Source organism: Herpailurus yagouaroundi, unplaced genomic scaffold (assembly GCF_014898765.1).
Source record: "Herpailurus yagouaroundi ecotype Mexico unplaced genomic scaffold, PumYag 67793, whole genome shotgun sequence".
NCBI classification, from domain to species: domain Eukaryota; kingdom Metazoa; phylum Chordata; class Mammalia; order Carnivora; family Felidae; genus Herpailurus; species Herpailurus yagouaroundi.
Window position 1 is genome coordinate 19,044,255 of NW_024420586.1, and position 8,630 is coordinate 19,052,884.

An 8,630-nucleotide genomic window follows, 5' to 3' on the forward strand; every position below is an offset into this window, starting at 1 on the left:
GAGAGAGAGAGAAAGCAGGGGAGGGGCAGAGAGAGGGAGAAAGAGATTCCCAAGCAGGCTCCCCGCTCAGCAGGAAGCCTGATACAGGGCTTGATCCCACAACCCTGAGATCATGACCTGAACCGAAATCAAGAGTCAGACGTTCAACCGACTGAGCCACCCAGGCGCCCTTACTTAGCTTTTTCGGAGTCAAGTCAGATCTCATCACTTTTCAGGGTTAGAAATTCTTGCGGCCTTTTTGTTGACCATATGATCAGCAAGCTTTTGATTCATCAGTAAAAGATACAAGCCTCCACAAACTGGCCTTCACAGCCTTCCTCAGCCTCAGTCCATGCCCACACACGGGGCTCAGGCAGAAGGCCTTCCTCCCAGGTCAATACCTCAGGTACAGTGTGACTGTGGTTTGAAGCTCAGTGTCCCTCTTCATTTCTGCCACCAAGTCCCTGGATTCCAGTCTCTGACAGTAACTCGGTGACTGTGGTTTTCTAGTCCTTTCCAGGTATTACTTCCTGCTCTCTTCATTTCTCAGGATCACGCTCACTGCGTCCAAATGACAGTCATCTGAGTACATATTCCCCAATCCCCTGGGATCATCGAGTGGCCATGGCTCATTAGGAGGCTACACAGTGGACTGCATGCTTCACTCTCAGTACCCTGGCTTTGAGGGCAGGATTCTGGAACACTGTGATCTTCTCCACACACACCTCTCTGTTGATGTCATCCTGAGAGACTAACCTTGGGGTGCTTTTTTTTTTTTAACGTTTATTTATTTTGAGAGACAGAAGTAGAGCATGGGAGGGGCAGAGAGAGAGAGGGAGAGAGAGAATCCCAAGTAGGCTCCGCCTTGTCAGCACAGAGCCCAATGCAGAGATCAAACCCACGAACCATGAGATCATGACCTGAGCTGAAGTCAAGAGTCAGACTCTTAATCGACTGAGCCACCCAGGCACCCCACCTTCCAGAATTTTAATGCCTTAGATGACTTCATAATATTCAATCACTCAGGTGCCTTATTTATTGTACATTGCTTTCTGGGTTTTGTAGCGGTCTCTTTATTTTGTTGTTTTGCTATTGTAAATAATGTTGTAATAAATATCCTCTTACATCCATTTAAAAATATTTCTTTGTTTTCTGGGGTGCCTGGGTGGCTCAGTCAGTTAAGCTCCCGAACTTTGGCTCAGGTCATGATCTCACGGTTCATGAGTTCAAGCCCCATGTTGGACTCTATACTGCCAGCTCAGAGCCTGGAGCCTGATTCAGATTCTGTGTTTCCTTCTTTCTGCCTCTCCCCTGCTCATGCCTCTGTCTCTCCGTGTCTCTTTCTCCCTCTCAAAAGTAAATAAACATTAAATTTTTTTTTAAATAAAAATATTTCTTTGTTTTTTTGTCAATACAGTCCTAGAAGTGGAATTTTTTTTTTAAGTTTCTTAAAACTTAAAAAAATTTTTTTAAATTTATTTTTGAGGGAGAGAGAGAGAAACAGAGTGTGAATGGGGTAGGGGTAGAGAGAGAGGAGACACAGAATCTGAAGCAGGTTCCAGGCTCTGAGCTATTAGCACAGGGCCCGACTCGGGGCTTGAACTCATGAACCATGAGATGACGAGCTGAGCCGAAGTCGGATGCCCAACTGACTAAGCCACCCAGGCTGCCCTTTTAAGTTTTTTTTTAATGTTTTTTATTTATTTTTGAGAGAGAGAGAGAGAGAGAGAGTCAGAGCATGGGCGGGGAAGGAGCAGACAGAGGGAGACACAGAATCTGAGGCATGCTCCGTGCTGTTAGCACAGACCCCTTCACAGGGCTCGAACCCACCAATCATGAGATCATGACCTGAGCTCAAGTCAGACGTTTAATCAACTGGGCCACCCAGATGTCCCTTGAAGTGGAATTTTTTGTGTTAGTTCATTTGTTTGTTTGTTTAAGTAATCTCTACACCCAGCATGGGGTCTGAACTCACAACCCTGAGATCAAGAGTCTGCTACGCTGACTGAGCCAGCCTGGCACCCCTACAAGTGGGAATTTTTGAATTAGGTATCAACACTCTTATTCCAGGAGTTTGATATAGATAAATTATTCTCCATAAAGGTTGGTTGTAATTTTATTCTTCTATAGCATCTTCTTGTGATCAACACTCATTGGGTGTTATCTTTCGGGGAGACTGGGAGGGGGATAGTTGCAATTTGATAGATGGAATAATTGCATCTCAGGCTTTACTGAGTCTCATGTGGAGGCTGGTCTGTGCTCTACCTGTGGGTTGCACAGTTAACATTGCCTGAGAATTTTCTCCAGATTTTGGCAACCATCTGACAGGCGCTATTCAACAGAAGATGGCTGCTCTTTGCCTATTTAGAAGACCTGACACACAGTGACGGCTTAATTTCCAGGCAGTGATGGGAGTCCATGCAATTGAATGGCAGCAGTATAAATATTTCGTGGCTCTTTCAAAAGATTCCCTCTCACGCCCCAGCTTAAGTCAAAATTTCAATGTCCTGTGACATTTAAGAATTGTAGCTCATTCCAAAGCCTTGCCCTCCCCCCACACGCAGCATGCCCCAATTTTCTGGATAATTTGAGGGGAAAAATGAGCATGTCTGAATAAAAAACATTCGTTTAACTGACTGAGCCACCCAGGCACCCCCAAAAACATTCATAACTAATAAAATCTGCATAAAGGCATTTCTGGTTTTACATAATGGACATGTGGGGGATTCTAGAAAGTTGTAACTGAAATCCTACTTCTAATTTCTCTAGGATTAACTCAAGGTGATTCTTTTTAATGTTTATTTTTGGGAGAGAGACAGAGTGTGAGTGCAGGTGGGGCAGAGAGAGAGGGAGACAATCTGAAGCAGACTCCAGGCTCCAAGCTGTGAGCACAGAGCCCAACATGGGGCTCAAACCCCTGAACTGTGAGATCATGACCTGAGCCCAAGTCAGATGCTTAACTGACTGAGCCACCCAGGCACCCCTAACCCAAGGTGATTTTCTTTGTAAAGGAAATAATAGCATCTCCATTTTTGCAAATCTTCATTTTTGTCCAGCCGGAGCACCGAAAGTCAGTCAGTTAGCTTACTGTGTGAAGACTAGCCTCATGTGTGAAGAACATTGTACTGGGAGCTGTGGGAGGGACCAGTTTGGGTCTTGGGTCCATTACTGTCACAACTGTTCCCACTATCTCCTCAGCCTTTGGATACCAGCAGCTGGAAGGGTACAGCTGAGGGAAAGCAGATACATGTAGAAAATGACCCCAGAGGTCACCAGCCCATACAGTAGCGTCCCCGAATTGGCCAGCAATGTTAACTGACAGTTTCTGTTGAAACTGAAAACTGTTCCTACAGGGAAAATCCTGCCCTTCTCTGGTTTACAGGAAGGCTAAAAGTTTTGACGGATGGAGATAGCATGGCATGGAAACAAGCAACTTGGTCCTGAACCAACACAGAACATTCCTTAAATCCCCCATCAACTTTGCTTTTCAGTATCTTAATGTAATGCAACCAAACCCAAGTTCATGATATAATTCCGCGGAAGAAAAAAGCAAATGAGCAGGGATCCGATACAAATGGGACATGTCCACAAAATGCCATTTTGAAGTTTGCGGTTTGGAGATTGGAATGCTTTTTCCCAGGGAAAAACAGAGCAGTGTTTACAGTGGTTGTTAGATTCCTAGGCTAGACCTCAAAATTCTATATAATTCACACTATGGCTGAAATACCCGTCTTTTGCAATTAAGCATTACTAGGAAACAATGTGATTTCGCAATAATATTTTTAAGACACGATGAAAAACAATTTTGGAACAGAAAATAAAGCAGGTTTTGTTCATCTGAAGCACTAGTGCTTTAAAAAACAAAAACAAAACAAAACAAAAAACAGACTTTCCGGGGCGCCTGAGTGGTTCAATTGGTTAAGCATCACTGTTGGTTGTGGCTCAGATCATGATCTCGAGGTTCATGAGATCAAGCCCATATCGGGCGTGACAGAGCCTGCTTTAGATTCTCCCTCTCCCTCTCTCTGCCCCTCCCCGCTTGTGGGCTCACTCTCTCTCTCTCTCTCTCAAAATAAATACATAAACTTAAAAAAAAAACCCACAGGCTTTACTAGAAAGTAGGGAGAAGCCGTTCACTTTGGGGAAGATTTTAACAGGTACTTCTGGGAACTCTTAAAGGGTTTAGGACTTGAAGTCACAGGTTCTTTTGCGTAATTTTACTTCACAATTGATGGCTTTCCTTTTTTATTGAATACAATCATAGCACTAAAGCCACTCAGATTGAACATCAGCCATGACGGGTGGGCTCTGGGCTTGAATGTGAAATTCAAAGGGGGAGAGACTTTTTTTAAAGTTTATTTATTTATTTTTGAGAGAGAGCGTGAGCGAGACACGGACAGAGAGAGAGGGAGAGAGAGAATCCCAGGCAGGCTCTGCACCATCCGTGCAGAGCTCAGTGTGGGACTCGAACTCACAAACCACAAGATCCTGATCTGAGCCCAAGTCAGGTGCTTAACCCAGGTGCCCCAAAAGGGGTAGAGATTTTACTGAAGTGACTGTGTACAAGATGGAGAGATGCTCTTGGAGATAAAGGTACAAGGTAAAAGAGGACATAATTGAGAAAAGGTTGTCTGAGGTGGAATTCCTTGGCCCGGTGAGGTGACAGATGGCAGTGAGAGTAAAGAATTGTGAGGGTAGAGAAGGCTGGGGTCCACCAGTGTCCTGGGCCAGCAGAATGGGTCTGTCAGCTTCTGAGAACTTGGGTGCTATATCTGGAGTTTTGGGATAGATGGAAGGCACCATGTGTATCCAGCCGTTCATTTATGATACCTGCTGTTTGAAACTAAAAACAGGGTTCCTGGGTGGCTCAGTCGGTTGAGCATCTGACTCTTGGTTTCGGCTCAGGTCATGATCGGATGGTTCATGACTTCAAGCCCCACATCGCATTCTGCGCTGACACTGTGGAGCCTCCTTGGGATTCTCTCTCCCTCTGTCTCTGCCCCTCCCCACCAATAAAATAAATAAAAACTTAAAAAAAAACACAAAAAAAAAACCTAAGAGCACACCAGACTCTTAGAGCCCATTGCCAAAGGTGGTCTCCCTGGTGCACTGGTATTCGTGCTCTTGGATCCTGGCTGCCCCTGGGACTTGCTTTTTGGTTAATAGAATGTGGTGGAATGACCCCGTGCGACTTCTGAAGCTAGGTCCTAGTAAGTCTTGTAGCTACCACCCAGGTCTCCTGAAACATGTGCTCTAGGGGAAGGAAGCCAGATGCGATACTGGCTTTGAGAAGCCCAAGCACTCAGAGGCTGCTTCGTTGTAAGGAAGCCCACAGTTGCTTCGCAGCCACGCCAACCCAGGTACAGACATGTGAGTGAAGAAGATTCAGGTGAGTGTAGCCTTATCACCATCTGACTGCAACCCAACTCAGAACCTCAAGGAAGAATGGCACATCTGAATCTGTTATCCCCCAGCACGGTGAGAAATAATAAATACATGGTTGTTTTAAGTCACTAAGTTTTGGGGTGTCTTTTACATAGCGGTAGGTAACTGGGACCTGAATTAAGCCCAAAAACATGCTTGTCTGTAAAGCACACCCACATTTCAGTTCCAAACTACCAATCTACTCCCATGAGGATGTGTTGACCCATTCTTCAACATGCTTAGCACAAGGCAACATCCAGGATCTCCTAGCATGTCAGCTATACTTCAATAATAATAATAATAATAATAATTTTACAGCATGCTCAGCTTTTAGACCTCAATTAATTTCTCCCTAGGTCTCACTCGTGGGATGTTTGCTAGGTTAGACATCTAGTGATTACAATTAAGGAAAAGAAATGAACCTCTTGAATGAATAAAGGTAACAAACATTAGCTTTTTTTTTTAATTTTTAAAATGTTTATTTATTTTTGAGATGGAGAGAGACACAGCATGAGCAGGGAAGGGGCAGAGAGAAAGGGAGACACGGAATCTGAAGCAGGCTCCAGGCTCTGAGCTGTCAGCACAGAGCCCGACGCGGGGCTTGAACTCATGAACGGTGAGATCATGACCTGAGCCGAAGTCGGAGGCTTAACCGACTGAGCCACCCAGGCGCCCCAACATTAGCTTTTTGTAGCATTCTGGTGGGGCAGCCTGGGTGGAAATCCAGAAGTATCTCAGGACCAATGGTCCACAGCTTACTGGAAAAGCAGCTTCCTGTCTCTACAATTTCACTGCTGTAAGTTGAAATCTCTTACACGTTTCTCTATGATCTCTGAGAACTGGATCCTTTTGGAGACACAGAACAGTGCAGGCATTTTTTCAGAGACTGGCTTAAGGAATTGAGTAAAGAAAGACCATCTGGGCCCCCTGCCTGAGATTCACCACACTGTTGAAATGACTTTAATAGAGCAGTCACTTTCTGGGTTGTTGTTTATGATGAGGCTGGTAGACTCATCGTTGAACAATTATACAAATTAAGGCAATCAGGACACCACAGTCATGAAGCTGGCTTTGAGATTCCAGTTTCTCCAATGCCTTCCTCTCAGAAGAACAAAGCCTGTGGTCATGTTAGAGGAGCTGATGGGACACAAAGAATTTGTCTGACAGACGAATGTCCCCAAGGTAGATAATCAACAGGAGTCACTTTCCTCCCTCTACCTGGAATGGTGTCATGAAACAGACGGCACTGGGGGCGCTTGGGTGGCTCAGTCGGTTAAGCCTCCGACTTCGGCTCAGGTCATGATCTTGAGGTTCGTGAATTCGCGTCCCCCCCCACCCCGTTGGGCTCTGTGCTGACAGCTCAGAGCCTGGAGCCTGCTTCACATTCTGTGTCTCCCTCTCTCTCTGCCCCTCCCCCGCTCACACTCTGTCTCTCTCTCAAAAATAAACATTAAAAAGAAAGAAAGAAAGAAAGAAAGAAAGAAAGAAAGAAAGAAAGAAAGAAAGAAACAGATGGCACTCAAAAATGTCTGCCTAATGAATGAATCTATGAGTTAGAAGTCCTGAAACTGAGTAGCCTGGAGTCAGGTAACCCACAGGGACACTATAAATAGCGACTGAAAACAGTTCCATTCATGTTGTAATTGAGTTACACCCTACCTAACTATACAGGGTATTCGTCCAGGCTGGAAACAGGCAAAAATACAGAGTGTCATCAAGGACATCTTCAGAAAAAAAAACCAAAACACCCAAAACCCTATGTTTCCAGACTTTAGGGATACCGTGTATATTAACATCAAACATTTCTGATCTTTTTACCAGGTTCATCTAGGAGGATATAACAAACCTTTTTTGTTTTGGAAGGCTTTGATCAGAACCCTGTGTGGCATAAACCCTATTGGCGAGGGGCCTCACACAGAGGAGGGACTCAGAAGTGACAAAGGTGCTTGTGAACTGAGCTGTGACAGTTGGTTTCTCTTGGGCTCCTGAAGGGCATCAAGAGGACATAAGCGGACAGCCAGAGAAGCCAGGAGACAGCAGCAGTGGTTTACCTCACTCCAGTCCTTCCCTGGCCGTGCTGGGCTAGAGGACCAATGGCCAGCCTCTTGGAAGCAATAATGGTGACAGTGATGGTGGGGAAGGAAGAAGCCGAACAAAAAGGGGCCTGATCCCACTTCCAGAGCCACCAACTCTCAGGTCTCTCTCGAGAAATACTTCCTCTAAGGGGACTTGCCTTTCTTTTCTCTCTGCTTCCCCATCCAACTGGTATTGGGTCCCCTCAAAGTGGAGGATGTAGGAGAAATAGATCTTACTGTGTATTGAAACCTTATCCCCTGTGTGATGACATTAGGAGGCAGGGCCTTTGGGAGGTGATTAGGTCATGAGGGTGGAGCCCCTATGATGGGATTAGTGCCCTTATAAGAGGCCAGGGGTGCCTGGGTGGCTCAGCTGGTTGAGCATCTGGCTCTTGGTTTCTACTCAGGTCATGATTTTGGGTTTCATGAGCTTGAGCCCCACATTGGACTCTGCGCTGGCAGCTCAGAGCCTGCTTAGGATTCTCTCTCTGCCTCTCTCTCTGCTCCTCCCCCACTCGCACTGTCTCTATCTCTCTTAAAATAAATGAATACACTTAAAAAAAAAGAAGAAGAAAAGAGAGACCCCAGACAGCTCCCTAGCCCCTTCTTCCCTGTGAGGACACTGCAAGATGATCATCCAGAAACCAGGGAGTGGGACCTCACCAGGACACGGAATCTGCCAGAGCCTTGATCTTGCACTTCCAGCTTCCAGAACCGTGAGAAAAAAATTCATGTTGTTCATAAGCCACCAGTCTGTGGTATTTTGTTAGAGTGGCCAGAATAGACTAAGACTGTTCTCCAGTTGTCCCTGTGATGAGGTCAAGATATGATACAAGGACATTGTGATGGTCAATTAACTACCAAGTAAGGAGCCCTGCCTGCTATTAAAGTTAGGTTCATTGAAAAGCATAATTGTCCAATAAACCTTTGGGGGAAAGGACAAAAGGAAAGTTCAGCATGTACATTGCTGACTAATTTACATCTCTGGACACTCTATTAGTTTTCCAGGATCCTCCGAAAATAAGTCAGTCAACATCTGTCTGAAGAATTTACCAAAGAGGAAGGCACAGAGCCCGACACAGGATAACCAGGAGGGAAGGAATTGGTATTGGGCCTTTAAAACAAATCTGTCAGGGGCACCTGGGTGGCTCA